Here is a 19770-nt window from a genome sequence, read left to right as displayed (position 1 = left end):
AGTGAAAACAAGGTAAAATATAAGAAAGCCCTGGCCACGTATAAAGCTATGATAATAGCAGCAAAAAAAGATTTCTTCACACGGCATATAGAAACGGCAAAAAATTCTAGCAAACAGCTATATCACATTGCCAAAACCCTGACGGGAAATGCCCCGGACCTTAACCCTCCTCCATCGCAAGCGCTATGTGATGCTTTATCGGAGTTCTTTTTTTCTAAGGTTAATGAAATCTATCAAGCCTTCAACTTAGATCAGGCCAGTTGCAGTGCTACCACTCCCACGGCCAGTCCTAATACCTCCTTGACCTGTTTCTGTCCTCTTACCACTGATCAAATTAAGGGCATAGTAACCACGATTAAAGCTGGTTCTGCCCTGGACCCATGTCCAACCTTCGTATTAGCTACCGTACCAGAGACCATCATCCCTATTATAACCTTGGTTTGTAATACAATTCTGACTTCCGGATCTTACCCCGACTCGCTTAAAAACACATTAATTAAGCCTTTGCTCAAAAAGCCTGGGTTAGATAAAGGTGAATTAAAAAACTATCGCCCTATAGCAAGTCTTCCGTTCTTAGCCAAGGTCATAGAAAAGGCTATGAACCAGCAGCTATCAGCTTATATAGAAAATAACAATCTGCTTGATGACACGCAGTTCGGTTTCCGCAAACATCACGGTACCGAAACTGCTCTCATCAAAACAGCTGATGACATAAGAGTCATCCGCGACCAGGGAGGAACTGCTCTGTTAGTTCTCCTGGACCTGTCAGCTGCTTTCGACACGGTTGACCACAAGATCTTGGTCAACCGTGTCGAGAGGATGGGCATCACGCTCACGGCTAAGGACTTACTTGCTTCCTTTCTGGCCAACAGAACTCAGGCAGTCACAGTGGGCCCCTTCCAGTCGGCTGATCGGTCGCTACCGTGTGGGGTACCTCAAGGCTCATCCCTAAGTCCGACACTATTTAATATATATGTGTCGGACCTTGCTAGTGTCATCAAAGCACACGGGATGGGCCTAACCTCATACGCTGACGACACTCAGGTGGTGCTGGCAATCAAGGGTGATGGACAACGGGTGGCAGAGAGTTTCCAAAGCGGGATGATTGCTATCGGCGAGTGGATGGCAAGGAATTGCCTAAAACTTAACTCCGATAAGACGGAGGTGGTCATCTTTGGTAATCTCTCCCCAGCCTGGTCGGAAACCTGGTGGCCACCGGCCTTAGGCACTCCTCCCACCCCCACGGTCAAAGTTAGAAACCTGGGTGTTACTTTCGACGATCAGCTGAACTTTATGGCCCATGCAAACAAGGTGGCAGCTAACGCCCATTACAAGCTAAGAATGGTAAGGAAAATTACACCTTATTTACCAGACTCAGCAGCAAAAACTCTAGTTACCTCTTTAGTGCTCACTTCACTAGACTACTGCAACGGTCTGCTGCTCAATGCTCAGAGCAGAGTTACCAAAAAACTACAGACCGTGCAGAACGCCGCCGCTCGCGTTCTGTCAAAAAAAACCAAGTTTGCACCCATTTCGGATACGCTTAGAAGCTATCATTGGCTGTCCATACACAATAGGGTTAAATTCAAATCTATGTGTACGGTATATAAGTCTCTACAGGATCAAGGACCTCGATTTCTCAAAAACCAACTGATACCCTACAACCCTACCAGAACTCTCAGATCCATGTCTCTTAACCAATTAGTGGTTCAACGAAGCCGAACTGTCTCTTGGGGTGATCGCCGCTTCTCAATTGCTGCCCCTAGACTTTGGAACACCTTACCTAACCATATAAAAACAAGCCCCACACTTTTTCAGTTCAGAAAAAAACTAAAAACATGGTTATTCAATCAATAAATCACATCTCTGTACTTCCTGATCATGGTGAGACACTACTGCATTTTAGCGCCGAGACGCCCAAGGGTATTTGTACGCGCTCTACAAATGACATTAATAAATAAATAAATAAATACCACCCTACCGGTCCTTCTACCGGAAGACATGGAGACGCTAGAAACAGACATAACACTTGATGACGTTACGAGTGCTATAGCTAGGCTCCGACCAGGTAAATCTCCAGGCCCGAATGGATTCTCTGCAGAACTCTATAAACGCACGTCAGACCTCTTGACCCGCCATCTCCGGGGCCTACTCGTTAGTGCTCTTGAGAAGGGAATACTCCCACCAGATCTCACTATGGCCACCATAATACCATTGTATAAGGAGGGCAAGCCGCGGAATGACTGTGCCTCTTATCGGCCGATATCTTTGCTCAACACGGAAGTGAAAGTGCTGGCGACCATCTTGGCGGTCCGTTTGAGGGCGGTAATAACGGGACTGGTACATATGGACCAGTCGGGTTTTCTGCCTGATAGGGCAACGAAGCTTAATCTTAGAAGAACCCATAATTGGCTCCAAGAGGTAAAGGAGAGAGAGGACCCGCACTGGTTCCTCTCCCTGGACGCTGAAAAAGCGTTCGATGCAGTGCACTGGCCCTTTCTGTTTGCTGTTTTACAGAGGTTTGGATTCGGGCCGAAGTTCACGGCATGGATCAGACTGCTTTACACGGGTCCAAGGGCGAGGGTAAGGGTTAATGGCACGCTATCACGTGAGTTTCCCATCCAGAGGGGTACCAGACAGGGCTGCCCCCTGTCGCCACTTCTCTTTACGCTCGTTATTGAGGTCCTTGCGGCCAGAATCCGGCACAATGCGAATATCCACGGCTTTACCGCAGGCGAGACGGCACTGTCCCAGGAAAAGATCTCGCTCTACGCAGATGACGTCCTGCTATATATTACGAAACCCAAGACGACAGTGCCGGGACTCTTCGGAGAACTGGAACACTATGGTGAACTGGCGGGCCACAAAATAAATTGGCACAAATCGGTACTGTATGATCCGAGGGGGTGCAATCAATGGGGGAGACTGCCCGGGGACCTGAAGACTACAGGGGAAGGGTTCCAATACCTCGGGGTATATATCACGACAAACGCTACTCTCTCGTTCCAAAAGAACCTGGAGCGAATCATTGTGAACGCGGTGACGGACATGGACCGCTGGAGACAGCTCCCATTGACACTTCTGGGAAGGGCGGCCATGTATAAAATGATTATTCTACCGAAATTTTTATATGCCCTCCAAAATGAATACTATCCACTACATACGGCGGTCTTCAATAGGATCCATGGTGATCTGAGATCTTTCCTTTGGCTCGGCAAACAGGCAAGGGTGGCCCTGACCACACTGCAAAGGCACCAATACAGTGGGGGTATCTCGCTCCCCAATTTGGAAGCCTACTACTGGGCGGAACACCTGACCCCCATCAATGATTGGCTTCATGCGGCGGCAGACCACCCGACGTATGCATTAGAAAGGGCTAAGCTGGCGCCAAGGACTGTACTACGGTACCTATATGGGAAGGTCAGGGGAGCCCACCTTCTCCCTGCCACGTGCATTACGTTAAAGGCCTGGACGAAAGCTACAAAACGCATGGGATGGGAACGGAAACCCACACGGCAGACACCACTGTGGCATTGCCAATGGCTTGGCGAGCTACACAAACTACGCGGATTCCAGAGGTGGGACGACATCGGTATCTCCACTATAGGGGATGTCATAGCCAAGGGGGAGCTGAAATCATTCGGGGCTCTTCAAACAGAGTTCGGGTTACACAAAACGCAACATTTCAAATATGTCCAACTACGCCATGCCTGGAGGGCCCAGAGTATCACGCTCCTTGATATTCCAGAATATGCACCACTGGAGGGTAGGCTGCTTCAGGAACACATGGTGGGGAAGGCGGTGTCCCGCACATATAAAACACTGACGAACCATATGCTGGGTGACTTAACAAAACTTAGACACACGTGGGAGACGGAGGTGGGGGAGATGGAGGACTTGGACTGGGAGATAGTCTTGATGCACCCCCGGGAAGTGGCCATCAAGTCCAGATTACGTCTGATCCAATTTAACTTTCTCCACAGAACGTATTTTGACAGGGCACGCCTATGCAAAATGGGGAAAATAGAGGAGCCGGGGTGCCTTAGGTGCCTGCAGGCAGAGGGTGATTTCTTCCACACTGTATGGACCTGTACTGTTATACAGAGGTGCTGGACGCAGATCTTCCGGGAATTGGAGGAGATTCTCGGGGCCCCCATCCCCATAGACCCCAAATTGGCACTACTTGGGATGACGACAGAGGTAGACCTAACCCGCCCACTACTCACCTTCTTAGTCCTAGCATTGGTAGTGGCCAAACGAGATATTGCAAAACACTGGGGAGCACCCACACCCCCGGACATAGAGGAATGGAGAAGGGGCTTAGAACTGTATATGGCAGCTGAGAGGGTCACGTATAGGGCCAGAGGTTGTCCCCGAAAATTCAGGAAAGTCTGGTCTAAATGGAGGCACTACCATGGGCTGGATGGGGGGCTATAGGGGGCGGTGAGAAGGTAGAGTGGAGGTGCCGCTAAAATATATTATCGCCTAGAGGGGATACGGAGGGACTGTACAGACGGACTATCGAATGTTGGTGGATTGGTGAGCTACTGGGCAAAGCCGGATTTGAACGACTGTGTATACCGTGATGATGAGGGGAGGAGGAGGGAGGGGTGGGAATGAGCCATTGATGCTGTCTTGCAATATACTCGTGTACCGTAGAATCATAATTTGAGTTTTTCATGTACGAACACCTAGAGGGAGGGAGGGGGGAAGAGGGAGGTATGTTAAACAACCAAAACAAAAACGCAGAAACTGGGATGGCCAGAGTCTCATTGTAATTGGTACTTGTGGATGAACATGTTACACCGGAAACGATCGCCGCCTGACCTGAAGGGGTGTGGGCTAAATGGCTGTGTATATTCTAGGGTGTAATGTGACAACAGCTGCTGTATACTGAGGTCCACAGAAAGACCGCGCAATGGCTCCTTGTGTATCTGCAATAAAAATGTTTCAAAAAAAAAAAAAAAAGAGTATTGTGTTCTGGGGAGCCCACTCACTTGTTTCTTTGGAAGAGTTTGGAGGGCAAGTGGGGTATTTTAGCTAGACGGACTTGGACTCATAGATACTGAGGTGGTATGGTGACTCAGTCCCTACATGCTGATGTTCTATGGTCCAAAAGCAAAGTTCTGTTCCTGAGCAGAATCCCTGCAACAGTGCCATATGCCAAAATGCCATAAATGAGGCCCCTAGATTGTGTACTTGACCAAGGCAATTGTTTGATTCTTCACACTATGCCTGAAACTGTAAATGCTTACAATGTATAAGTATTTGTAATGTAAAAATTAAGCTATGCAATTTGCTGCTTGGTCCCGTCTCAAGTGAATAACATACCTAACAGACAGTTTTTCAAAGTTAAACCATGTCAAGACCATACGGCTGCTAGCCAATGAAGACCAAAACAAGAACGAAGAGATTTTCAACTTACTAAAAAGAACATGCATCTGTATGAGAAACACCTTACAGTAAGTGCATGCATCTGCATATGTTTCTTACATATTTGCATGTACAAATTCAATGCGCATGAAAACTCTAGTTTTGAGATCACTGGGATTGACGACCTCCACAGTAATATATTATATAACCGGCTCTGCTTATTAATCTGCCTCCTTATTCAGTTTCTTTTTTGGAGGCACATATTTAATCTACATTTGCCCTTACCTTGTCTTTCCCCAACTATAGCACATCAACAGACATTCATCAGGAGTACCACTTAAAATACTCCCGACAGAAACCAACAAAAAGTAAAAACATTAAAGAGTAAAATACACAAAAACAGTAAATGCCGAGACCGCTTCAAAATCCATTTGGAAATATGACTGTCTATGTTTTCAGGACTCAGCAGAAACTGTCAGTCGAACCGAATTCTCTTTAGAAAATAATGACTTTAAAGATGGCAAAAAATCTTAACACCACCCCAAAGCTCTGCTCTTTACCTCACACATGATGTTGCAGATGACATTGAATTCTCATTTTTGCTGGAATCCCCAATGACTTTAAATATTACATTATCAATTAAAGTGCTGACTAAATAACCGATTTACATGATCAATGGTAGTATTCATGTCTTTTAACTACATGTTTGGAACATGGGCATTTATGTATTCGTCAAATTTCGTATTCCTTGGCATATAAAGTCAGGGCATGCAAAATTGCCCTCCTCTGATTTGCGTCAATATGGTAGCCAAATGTTGTTATCTTGCCACTGCCTTTGCTCTGTCAAATTTACAGATGTGTACTTAACCTGTTTTGATTGAACCAAAGTCTTATTGAACATCTCAATGTATGTCCTTCTGACATTTGTTTTGCCTGGTTCTACCACTCAGATTGTTCAAGATCCATCCACATCCTAATGACACTTAACTTTGCTATAAAGTCTCCTCAGCTGATGACATTCAGCAACTCAGAATCTACTAGGATCTCAACTACATGTCAACTAGATGTCAAGTACCTATGTGAGCTAAACCCTGCAAAGACAGAATTCCTCTGTTTTGTTAACAGCTTGAAACAACCACAGATTGAAGCTTAGCTGTCCGTCATGAGTCTAGACGAAATTCCCCCAGTGATAGACAATGCAAAATCACTTCCAATTACCCTCAACACAGCACTCACTTTCAAAGAAAATATCGCAGGGAAAACCAAGACGGTGTGGCAGAGGTACCACAGCTCTCCCTCTGCCAAAAAGCGAAACACGGTCTTCTCACATCTGCATGGAAGCAACACTCAACTTCATTGCCCACTCTGCTTAACGGCACTGTGGGGCCCCTGAAATTCATCCTTTATGCTGTAGGGTGTCTCATCAAGGGATTTAGGAAAAGTGACCATATAACCCCAATGCTGATTACATTGGCTTCACCTCCAGGCGTATTTAATTTTCAAGACCAACTGCATCACCTACAAGATAATAAGAACCGATACCCCAACTTACCTTGTCAAGAAACTAAGCACATCAGGCAAGCAGTGCAACACCAGGAAGCAGATCAGAGACACGAATATGCATAAAGGAGAAAAAGAGAAGGTAAGTCTTTGTCTATTGTCTAAAAGCGCATTTTCTATCCATATGTAACAAGCAATGGCAAAGTCAATAGTTCTCGGCCATGAAACCTATTGGCTTACTTATAAACTTTCCCTCAAAGAATTAGAAAATACATTCAAATGTGGCCACTGCGCAGCAATGTGATCCAAAGAAGCCATCTTTAAAAGTACTTTCTCAAATTTGTAGAAGCCCCGTTCAAAGATAGCCATGATTTATGCGAGTGCATCCACGTTAGCCATCTTTGAATGCATTTTCTAATATCAATTTGTGTGAGTAATGGCATTAATGGATAATGGAGCTTACAGGGAATTTGGCAGCCTTCAATGGTCTGAAACAGTTAAATGGGGAACCGCCGCTTTGCACTGACAGCAGAAGAAGAGTCAAGAGGACATGCTCGTCTATATCTTGACGGTACAAAAGGGGGTGGTGGTGATGGACGGAGCATCTGAACCAATCAAACACTCACACCCAGTCAACAGATCTGGGTTTAATCCATCATCGTTCTTTAGCCCACTCTGCCACACCAGTTCAAACATGGCCATATGCAAATCAGTCTGACCCTGTGCCTCATGGGAACAGTCCAGCCCGAACTGCCTAGCCATGCCTTCCCTGGACCGGAAACAAGCTTCCGAGGACCGGTTTCTGGCATTTCAGTCGTCTTCAGCCCGGCTTGCTTGAATCCAATAGCAAAGTGAGCAAATAAGCCAGAAAATAAGCGAATGAGATTATTTTAGTCAATGCAATGCCTTTACTCTAAGCAAGGATTTAGATTGTTTGGGAATTTGAAGAAGTGCAGTTTCAACTGGAGAACCTGCTAAACTAAAACATTTTTAGGGAAAGGGGACGGAGCTTTCAGATTAATGGACATCCTTGAAAAATGTAGAACCTGCAGCTCTGCTCTCAGAGCTGGAGAAGAGTTGAAAGTAAATGCTCGTCTTTGCCCTGACAGCCAGAACTGAAGTGAATAATTGCTCAAGTCAAAGCAATGCCTTTCCTACAATCAAGGATTTCATATCCTCTTAGAAGTAACAGAAGTTCATCTGGGGCTGCTGTTCAGTTAATATTGTGTTTCCTGTTGAGGTTTCATTTCTGTGACATTTGCATCTCTACCTGAATGGAAGAGTACAATATCTCATCAGATATTAGAAAATACATTACAAGGTCGCCACCACAGATGTACATGCAACCACAGAAGCCATCTTCTAATCCACTTTCTCATATTTTAACAATCATATTCAATGATGGGCATAATTGATGCATGTGCATCCTCAGTTTGCACCCTTTGAAAAGGGTTTTTCCAAATATATCAAATGCATGAACAATGGGCACTACACACAAATACACCTTAGCAACCATCTTGAAATGGGTAGAAAACCATTTTAAAACGGCCACTCACTGACAATGCAGGCAAGCAATAAAGTGCCATGGTGCTGGGGGTATCAGATGCTGGATGGGAGGTAAAGAGTGGGAAGTGGAAGGAGATGGAAGCAGGAAGAGAGGTACATGCAATAGTCCCTCTCCTGTACTGAAATGTAAGGTCTGATGTCACTAGTGGAGTTTTACCTTAACCTATCCTAAACACAGACACCAAATCGCTCTGGGGCAAAACAAACACAAGACTAGGGTTGAAATCATTTGTATCAGGAGCATGAACTGAGAAGGATAACAAAGCATGGATGTCACTGGTGTAATCGTGCAGATGTCTACTTATGTATGCAGAATGAAGAGCAGTGGGGACGCAGTTGGAGAGGTTTGTGGGCATGTGTCATGAGTACATCTGCAGAAATCAATCAATCAATCAGGGAATTGTAAGCTTGCTACTCACCGGTGAGGGTCTGAAGGCGCTGAGGGGGGTCTGCATATCTGTTTAGCGTATGAGCCAGATCTTGAGGGTCTTCCTGAAGGTGTTCAGGGAGTGGGCGCGTCTGATGTCTGCTGGTAACTCCTTCCAGGTCTTGCCTGCAATGTGAGAGTAGGATCTTACGCCTGATCTGGCTCTGTAGATGCGAAGGGTTTTGGCCAGTGCAAGGTTGGAAGATCAGAGGTTTCTTTTGGGTACGTGGAAGTTGATTCTGTGGTTGAGGTATTTCGGTTTGTTGTTGTGGAGGCATTTCTAGGCGTGAGTGAGGATTTTGAAAGTGACTCTTTTCTCCACTGGGAGCCAGTGGAGACTGCGTAGGTGTTGGCTGATGTTGGGGGATGCCAAGGACGAGTCTGGCAGCAGTGTTCTGTATTGTCTGGAGTTTGCAGAGTAGGGACTTGTTGATGCCGGCGTAGAGTGCGTTTCCATAGTCCAGTCTGCAGGTGATGAGTGCATGGGTGACTGTCTTCCTTGACTCAGGAGGGATCCACTTGAAGATCTTGCGGAGGATGCGGAGGGTGTTGAAGCAGCTGGAGGTGACGGTGTTGACCTGTCAGTTCATGGTGAGTGATGAGTCGAGTACAATGCCAATGTTCTTGGCATGGTCTGAGGGGATAGGGGGGCTTCTGAGGGTGGTCGGCCACCAGGTGCTGTCCCATGCAGAAGGGGTAGTACCGAGGACAAGGACTTCTGTCTTCCCTGTGTTGAGCTTCAGGCAGGTTTTGGTCATCCAGACCGTGACATATTGCATTCCTTTCTGGAAGTTGAGTTTGGCAGTGGTGGGGTCTTTGGTGAGGGAGAGGATGAGCTGGGTGTCGTCGGCGTAGAATACGATGTTGAGGTCGTTTTGTTGGACAATGGCTGCGAGGGGGCCATGTAGATGTTGAAGAGGGTGGGACTCAGGGATGAACCCTGTGGGACTCCGCAGGTGATTTTCGTGGGGTCGGAGAGAAAAGGTCCTTTGACTTCTTTCGGTGAGGAATGATCAGATCCAGCCCAGGGCTGTTCCTTGTAACCTGCGTCATGTAGTCTGGTGACTAGTGTGTGGTGGGAGACAGTGTCAAAGGCTGCTAATAGGTCAAGTAGGATGAGGGCTGCAGAGTGGCCTTGGTCTAGGAGGGTGCAGTTGTCGTCTGTGGCGGCAAGTAGGGCGGCCTCTGTGCTGTGGTTGTTTCGGAATCCGGATTGGGACGGGTCGAGGACAGCGTTCTCTTCAATGGAACTTGTCAGTTTCCTGTTGACTGTTTTTTCTGCAACTGAGTGCGAAGAGGAGAAGCGAGATGGGCCGATAGTTCTTGAGGTCGGTGGGGTCAGCTGTGGGCTTCTTGAGCAGGGGTCTGACTTCTGCGCACTTCCAGTTGTCTGGAAGGTGCCTGTTTTGAAGGTGGTGTTGATGGTGCGTTGTAGTTTAGGTGCGATGGTGGACGTGACTCTGTGGTAGATGTGAGGGGGGTATGGGTCGGTGGGGGCCCCGAGTGGATGCTTTTCACAATTGAGGCGGTGTCTTCGGCCATGATCGGTGTCCAGTTGGAGATGGTGGGCTGGCTGTATGGTGGGCCATCTGTGGCACCTGGTGGATGGTCGAGTAAGTTGTCGTAGAGGCTTTTGATCTTGAGGTGGAAATAGGTTCCAAGCTTGTCACAAAGGTTTTGGGATGGGTTGATGTCTGTGGCTTCGCTGCATGGGTTGGTGAATTCTTGAATGACACTGAAAAGTTCCTTGGAGTTGGTGGAGATGGCCAGGATTTTGTTGAGGATGAAGTTCCTCTTGGTGGCTCTGATCTGGTTGTGGTAGTCAGTCATGGCGTCCTTGTAGGGGTGTGGTTTTCAGTTGTCTTGGTGTTTCTCCTGTACTTCTCCAGGCGTCCGCAGGTGCGTCTGGATTCTTGGAGACCGGTAGTTAACCAGGCGGCTTTCCTGGGGCGTTCTCTGCTGGGGTTGCTTAGCGTGGCAAGCTCATCTGCGCAGTTGGAGATCCAGGTGTGGAGTTCTCTGGCTGCGTCGTTTGCGTCAGCGGCCCAGGTGTGGTTGTCTCGGGTGAGGTTGGACTTAAGTTGCTCGTCGGTAACCTTGTCCAGTTCCTTCGTGGTGGGCGTGGGGGTGGTTTGGGTGCCATGGGTTTATTGATGGCGAAGTGTACGCAGTGGGGGTCGGTCCATGACAGCTGCATTGTGTGGATCAATTGGACGCTGTTTCCTGCCGCGAAGATGGGGGTCGAGGGTGTGTCCTGCTCTGTGTGTCGTGTGTTGACGAGTTGTTTAAGACCGATGCTGACGAGGTTGTCATGAAGGATAGTGGAGTTGGGGGTCACTGGGGTTGTCGAGGTGGAAGTTCAGGTCTCCAATGAGTATGTAGTTTGTTGAGGCGATGGCGTGGGGTGCAATAAAGTCAGTGATGGTGGTGGTGAAGGGTGTTTGGGGGCCAGGTGGGTCTGTAGACGAGGGTTCCTCAGAGTGTGGCATTGAGGGTGGTCTGGATCTGAAAGGTCAAGTGTTGGGCAGAGGGGAATGTTTTGCTTGAGGTGGTGAGGCGGAGGGTGCTCTTGTGGGCGATGGTGAGGCACCCTCCTGGGTGGTTGGAGCGGTCTTTCCTCTGGATCTTGTATTCGTTTGGATAGTGGTGCTGATGTCGGGACGGAGGATGCGTTGGCCCAGGTCTCTGTGAAGAAGGTGATTTTGGGACATCTGGCGTGTCTATATGAATGTGTCATATATTTTGTGTACCAGATGAATCGGTCATTGACAAACATTTAACAGAAGACAATATGTGTAAAAAATGAGCATATTAGAAAATTTGAGCAGAAGAAATCTTTACGGGAATTGCAAAGTGGTTGCACATATATGTACAGCACTTGTCAGCCATCATAGGCATAAGGAGAATAAGGGTAACATGTAAATTTATGGAAGACTGATTTGCTCCTGGTGTAACCTCAACAGATCCGCTAATTTTCAAATGTTATTGTGTGTGTGATGTCAGCATTTATTGTTCCAGTAGACAGTATCATATTTGGATGCCACTAATTGTTGGACTTGGCCCTTGTTGTAGGGTTATCCCCAACCATTTTGCTTTTTCCTCCTATTTTTTTGTCCTGACCTGTTGTTGTTGGTGGTTTTAGGACTCTGTACACTTTACCACTGCTGATCAGTGCTAAAGTGCATATGCTCTCTGTGTAAATTGTTATTATGATTGGCTATCCCTGATTGGCATATTTGATTTACTGGTCAGTTCGTAGTAAAGTGCACTGAGTGTGCTGGGGCTCGTAAATCAAATACTACTAGTGGGTCTGCAACCCTGATTGTGCCACCCATATGAGTAGTTTTGAAATGGTAACTCAGACCTGCCACTGCAGTGTCTGTGTGCAGTTGTTAACTGCCATCTCAACTTGGCAAGTGCACCCACATTCCAGGTCCTAACCTTCCCTTTTCTTATATGTCAGTCACCCCAAAGGTAGGCCCAAGGTACCCCTATGGGCAGGGTATAGTATATGTGAAAGGTAGGACATGTAATGGTGAATATGACATGTCCTGATAGTAAAATACAACTAATTTCGTTTTTCACTATTGAAAGGCTATCTTGCCCCATAGGACAGAATTGGGAATGCTTTGTAACATTTTACAAACATATCTTCCCATAGGGATAAGATGGAAAAATAAAGTGTAGGCTCTCTGAACTCAGAATTTAATAACATATTTTACTAAAGATGGCTTATAAATTGTGTGTTTTAAAATGCCACTTTTAGAAAGTAGGCAATTTCTTGTTTAACCATTCTGTGTGCATCTTCCTGTTTGTGTATTGACTGTCCAGTTTTGGAGTGACAGGGGCTGGGGAGGTGCATTCTATCAGACAGCTACCGAGGGGAGGGGGGGTTGATGTGCGTCCTGCCTTTCCTGAATAAGTAAGCACTAGGTTGAATAGGCCTGACCTACATGTGGAGTGGTGGGAGGAGTACCTGAATAGGACTGTGCCTGCCTTCTACAATGCTGTCTCCGCCCTCCTGTGGTGTGTCTGGAGCCAAGGCTCACACTGACAATGGATGTAGTTGTGCACTTGCAGAGTGCCCCCCAAGAACTGGTTTGAACTGGGCTCAGAGCCCCTTGCACAAAGAGAAAAAACACATTTATATGTATTAGACCTAAAACCCCTGAACTTTAGATCATTCCTGGAATTCAAGAGGAACCTTTGCGAAGGAGAAGAGCTGGAGAGACTGAGGAGAAGTACTGCCCTTGCTGTCTGGGGTTGGCCTGCAGTTGCTGTTTCTGCCAAGGAAAGAAGGACTTTGCTGTGTGCTGTGTCCCCTGCTTGAAGGAGATCTCCAAGCGCCTGAAGTGAGTTTGCCTCCTGTTCAGAAGTCTCAGGGACACAAAGACTTCACCACCAGCTCCCCTGAACTCTGCTGTTGTGAGTTCTAACCTGCCTTGAGGTGCCTGTGCCAGTTTTGGGCCTTTGGACTGGTTACTGCTGTTGGGGAGCTGGAAGAGAGAAGAAACCCAAAGAACTACAGAAACCAAAGCATCGCTCTTCTTGCAGCTGTTTTTCCGATATATCTTCATGGCGCGAGAAGAATTTCCACGCATCGCCTCGCCGCGAAAACCATCACAGTGTCTGTCATCGTTGCAAGAATCGACGCATCAAGGGATCGTGGCTGAAGAGGACCGACGCAGCGCCACGCAATACCGCTGCATCGATCACCGACGCATCCCAAAGATCCACGCATCGTACCTGTGCTACACGTTTTCCCGACGCATCACTTGCGGACTGGCACGAAGAATCAACAAATCACTCCCCCTACAGACTGGAATCGACTCAACCTTTCCTCTGCGTGCAGCGGGACTGTCGCATCGCCTCCTCAGGGTCTCAGGAGTGTTGCATCTCTTTGTTATCCGAAGCTGCTGCTGTTTGGCTTGGTTAATTTGGACGCAACTACAGGTACTTTGATGAAAAGTCATCCATCCATAGTTTTCTATTTTAAAAATTCTTGAAAGCTTTTTAAAAGTCCTATTTGTAACTGTGTATGTTGGACTTTATTTTTCTAAACTGGTGGGGTGTCCTTTTGTGGTGTTTTCACTGTGTTACTGTGAGTGTTGGTACAAATACTTTACACATTTCCTTTGGGATAAGCCTGTGTTCTCATGCCAAGCTACCAAGGGGGTTAGCAGGGGTTATCTAGAGTTTGTATCCCCTCTACCCTGACTAGAAGCAAGGGTCCCTATTTGGACAAAGGTCCGTAACTCTGCCAACTAAAGACCCCCACTTCTAACATTGATGGTCAGCGGTGAGGATTTGAACTTGTATTTGTACTTGACCCACAGTGAGTGGTATACTTCACTAGTTTAGCGCAGACCAGACGGAAGTCCTCATCCTGGGATCTTCGCCCTCAGCCTGGGACGACTCCTGGTGGCCCCCAGCCCTGGGCACCGCACCCAAGCCAACCGACCACGCACGCAACCTGGGCTTCATCCTGGACCCCTCCCTCTCGATGACCAGACAAGTCAACGCCGTCTCCTCATCGTGCTTCAACACCCTGCGTATGCTTCGCAAGATCTTCCGCTGGATCCCGACCGAGACCAGGAAGACTGTCACCCAGGCACTCGTCACCAGCCGACTGGACTACGGAAACGCCCTCTACGCCGGAACCACAGCCAAGCTACAGAAAAGACTCCAGCGCATCCAGAACGCCTCCGCCCGACTCATCCTGGATGTCCCCCGACGCAGCCACAGCTCCAGCCACCTGAGGAACCTGCACTGGCTCCCCGTCGACAAGAGGATCACGTTCCGGCTCCTCACCCACGCACACAAGTCTCTCCACGACCTGGGCCCCAAGTACCTCAACGACCGCCTGACCTTCTATACGCCCACCCGCCAGCTACGGTCCACCAGCCTCGCCCTCGCAGCCGTACCACGCATCCGAAGAGCCACCGCCGGAGGAAGATCCTTCTCTTACCTGGCTGCCAAGACTTGGAACTCCCTCCCCATCCACCTTCGGCTGACCCAGGACCATCTCGCCTTCAGGAAACAACTCAAGACCTGGCTGTTCGAGCAGTAGCATACCCCTCCCCCAAGCGCCTTGAGACCCTCCCGGGTGAGTAGTGTGCTATACAAATGGCATGATTGATTGATTGATTGACCACTACGCAACAACATACAGTTATATTTTTGTTCTATTTTTGATCTGACCCATGAGTATCCACGCACCATGTCTCTGAGTAGTAAACCAGCAAGTGAGGCTGCAGAATTGGAGTTTGACATTGAAATGTTAAGTAGTTACAAAGTAGAGCAACTCAAGTTCTGCAGGAGCTTTGAATGCCCCATGAGGAGCAACGCTAGGAAAGAGGAGCTACAGAAGGCATTAGGGGCCTTTTGGGAGGCCAGAGAAGCTGGTGAGACAGATGATGCAGATGTCACTGGGGGTGTGCCAGAAGGCTTTTTCAGATCGCAGGATTGGACTGTGGGGAGAGCAGTCTCTTGGACTGACAGCAATCATTCTTCCAGGAATTTTTCTCCAGAGGATTTGGCGGAAAGGCAAAGGACCAGGGATCATGAATTGGAGGTCATGAGACTAAAGGCAGCGGAGAGCAAGAATGCCCGTGCCTTGGAAGAAAGGTATTTGCTTTTGGCACATGAATTGAGAATGAGAGAACTTGATATGGAGCTTGAGAGGCTTGAGGCCATCAGTGTCTTAGCCAAGAAAAAAGAAAAGTGTTTAGCTCATGAAGTGAGCTTGGCTGGGTTGGAGGTGATGTCCAGCTCAGATGGTGGTAGCAAAAATGTAGTGTCTAGTGTTGAGAGAGTAGTACACACACCCAAAGATATTGCACCTGACTTGAAGGAGGAGGTTGACATACATCAAGGGGTTCAGGGTTATGAGGTAGCTCCAGTGGTGTGCAGTGTCCCTGAGGTGGATTGGGAAACTGACACATGGGTTCATATTCCTAGTGGTGGAAGGGACACTCTACTGATTCTAGATGAGAGGTGCAGGGAGAGGGGATCCTCCATGGTAGCAGCCTTGGTTTGTGAGTGTGGAGACCGCCCAGAAGAGTGTGGGTTGAGGTGTGGGTTGAGTGACAGAGACAGTCAGACACTGTCTTGCCAATCTCAGGAGAGTGGTGTGGGGTACTCTAGTGAGGCACTGGATAGTGAGTCAAAGGGTAGCTTGGTTAACACATTTGTGGGGCTGTGTGATTCGATTGTTGGAGAGCATATTTTAAGTCCCTGTTATCCAGAGCTATGCCAACAGCTGGTAGAGTATGAGTTCTCTGAACCCAGGGAGCTTGCACTGTAGGCAGACCTTTTGGTGGATTCCAGAGGGTCTGAAGAAGCTTTTGGGAGTGATCCTGATGGGGTGGCTCAGGTTTTCTCCAACCAAGTGAGGTAGGGAAGGTTGGTGGTAGCCCAGAGAGGTCCCAGTGTAGTGGGAGGGGTGTAGGGTCTCACGTCCTGTCTCAAAGGAGAAGGAATGGGAGTAGGCTGTGTCCCAAAGTGCCTGAAACCCAGTCCCAGGGCCTGGTTGGTTCATGGAGTGAACACCAGGAGGGGGGCCTAGTCTCCCCTAAGATCCCAATGAATCAGGCGAACTGGGGTGGGGGGGGGGACTGCTGTAGCAAGCATCTCCCAAGGGTTCTGATGTATAGCAGCAGAGCTCTAGTAGGGATGGTACATGAGTACAGAGAAAAGGGTGAGGGGGCGATGTCCCCAGTGGAAGGACCAGTGGGTCAGGGGCTGCCAGAGGTCAGAGCACCCCATGACTGATCCTGGTGAGGCCACTTCTGGCCTGGGGGGGGTATTCATGCTCTGTCAGATGGACATGAGGCTGGAGACCTGCATCAGGCGGACTCTCACACAACTCATGAGGAGTGTGTTTCCCTTGGGGGGGGGGTCGGTGTACTCTCCCGGGCACAGGTCCAGCCTAAGGGTACAGATTAATGATGTCATATAATAGCTTGGATGTCATTATCTGGGTTTGATGCTATTTGTGATGCCAGGGTTAATGTCACATCTCTGCACTTGAGCAAGTCATTGGGTGGGAGAAATCAGGTAAGTATCAACCTCAATACTTTACTGTTTAAGTTTAAGAGGGGGACTCGCACTGTTACCTGCAATGCTTTTTATTACATAAAATGGTCATGTTATGCCATAAAATGGAAATTATGGAAAACATTTACTCAATATGAATCTCATCCTGCCTGTAAATGTCAAACTGAACATAGGTTATATGCATGATGTAAACAGCAGTCTTCTAAATTAATAATTCACAATTATTAAAAATTATTGGTCAACGTTGAAAAAGGTGAAAACCCTTTCTTGATCTAACATCACGTGAGTTTTAGAATAAAACAGTACTACCATTCTGCCTGATATGCCACAAGTACAGACAAAACTTGCAATCAGCCAGACCTAACAGCTGAAATGTAACCTGCAATCTGGCAAGTATGAACTTTCCAGATCAGTAAATTAAGTGATAAGCTTCATCTTAAAAATAGAGAAAAAAAGAAGCATCTGAAGCCACTTCTCTGACCGATATGTAACTAATGCTTAATCATTCTTCACTGAAATTATAAATGTGAGATTCTGATTTAGAAGCTTTGACCAAGAAACACAAGTCCAAAATGGGAGTTTTGGAAGATAAAGAACATAGATGTGAGATATGCTTAAAGGAGCGAAATGCCAGTTGTTTACTTGAAAAGTAACCACAATTATTTTTTAAGTGTGGGAAGTGAGGGAGACAGACTCAAATGAAATAAGTTTACCTTAAATTTAAATAAGAAATATTTGATTTTGTAAACTCTAAAGAAACCACTGGTGAGACCATTAAACTTGAAAATGTTGAGTCTCATCAGGCATTCAGATTGGGAAAAACTGTGGTTAACCAAGATTGCTACAGATATTGTTCAGAGTTGTCAAGCATTCATTTGTAGTCACTTTGATTTAGGAAGTAACTGAGACGAAAAATGTACTGGGGCTTGACAATTCATTAGTGTTTTTCAATACCTGCAGAAAGAGAATATTATTTGTAAAAAGAACTTTAGCAAGAACGGAATTCCTGCATCAAGTTTAGAAATGAAAACCTACTTTGTGTTACCTAGTTTCATGACATTTTGTTCTGTATCAAGTTTCGAAGTTAAAACCTACTTTGTCGAACCTAGTTTCTTAACATTTCATATATATACGATTTAAAGGTGCCAATATTCATGAAAAGGTCTAGAAGGTACACATTGAAATGTCCATTCAGTGAAGGAAGCACCATAGCCAGGGGTTTAATTATGATCTCCTATGTTAGATATGTGTCATTGTTTATTTATGACATCAACAGCAAGAGTTTAGCACTGATTAATATTATTAACTCTTTTAATCTGTAAACGTTTTTAAGTTGTGTGTTTTGAAAAGATATTGTCCTAATAAAGACTGTCTTAGTGGCAGATAATCGGGGCTCACCCCCTGTTTCCCCCATCCTGAAGGATAAAAGGAGTGAACCATTGAGGAGAGATGTTGATCTGGGCAGGGGCTCCTCAGTAGGTGTACGGGGGTCTGTAGGATTGGTGCGTTTGGACCTCCCGCCTGCCTCTAGTCCGTATACAGCAGTTTTATTTGGTGTGCCTGCTGCAAATGGAAACACGGTTGAAACCCCGCAGATGCTAATTAACAAAACCGCTCATTGGCTAAGTAAGAATGTAGGGTTTAGGATGGAAGATCAGAGACATATTTTAATGGCCAGACGAGTGGCTTGGTTAGGGAAGGCAAAGAAAACATTTGAGGGAGACTGTATAGTAGTACATTTTAGATTCCCTAGATTGGTAAAGGAGGTCCTTTATTCCTTTAGGGGTTACCCCTGGGAGGAACGCTCCTTAATTAGATTATTGCCACTGGGGTACTTCTATAGACAGGTACCAAATGCATTAACCAGTGAAGAACTAGAGGGAACCTCGGTAGGACGATACCGGGAAGGTGAGGGGAGGGCCCTCCCTTTATATAATAGGTACACCCCATTGCCTAGTGGAAGAAACCTCAATGAAGTGGATTGACTGGGGGGTGGGAAGATCTCGAGGGGTTCTCTGAGCAGAGTGCAGGAAAGACCCAGGGTAGTAGAAGGCGATTTAGTGGGCCATGGGGTGGCACCTGAAATACTCCTTCATCAGGCCTGCTCAGAAGAGATTTGTTTGGCTATAGAAGTCGGGCCAAGCCCCACAAGGATGTCACAAGATTTTGGTTTGGTCTCTCACCCTTCTCATTCACCGCTGGAACAAAATTATGGACGGTTGAAACTAGTATCCTGGAATATAGCTGGTCTTTTAGCTAAATTTAAGAACCAGGAATGGAGACAATTTATTACTGGGTTCCAAATAATTTGTCTGCAGGAAACGTGGGTGGTAGATTGTAGTACCTTCCACCTTGCGGGGTATAAGTGTTTTTCGGTACCAGCACGGAAGTCACCTTCAGGGAGGGCAATGGGAGGTCTAATAACATATGTGGACCTTCAGATGGAGGGTGTATGGAATAATTCAAATTGGACTTCAGACCATATGTTGGCTCTTAGGTTCTATAACAATGGCCTCAATCTAATATTGGTTAATTTTTATAATGCCCCTCTACCACATGTGACTAGGTCTAGAGTTGATGAGTTGGATGTGAAACTTAGCTCAGGGGTAGGGCCGAAGAAGGGGGCTGTGGTACCGTTTCTGTTAATAGCGGGTGACTTTAATTGTCACCTGTGCCCTAACTTAACACCCGCCCAGGAGATTGGTCCCTATGTACGATATGTGAGGGTCCGCACTTCGAGCATACAAGGGAGGGAAATGAGTTAGGTAGGGTTTTGAAAAAACACGCCCTAGAACCCACCATGGATTTGGTAGCCACAGGGAGGGATAGAGTTGCTAACCCCACGT

The sequence above is a fragment of the Lissotriton helveticus genome, chromosome 6 (genome assembly GCF_964261635.1).
Source record: "Lissotriton helveticus chromosome 6, aLisHel1.1, whole genome shotgun sequence".
In the NCBI taxonomy this organism is placed as follows: Eukaryota; Metazoa; Chordata; class Amphibia; order Caudata; family Salamandridae; genus Lissotriton; species Lissotriton helveticus.
Note: the sequence above shows the minus strand (reverse complement) of the source record.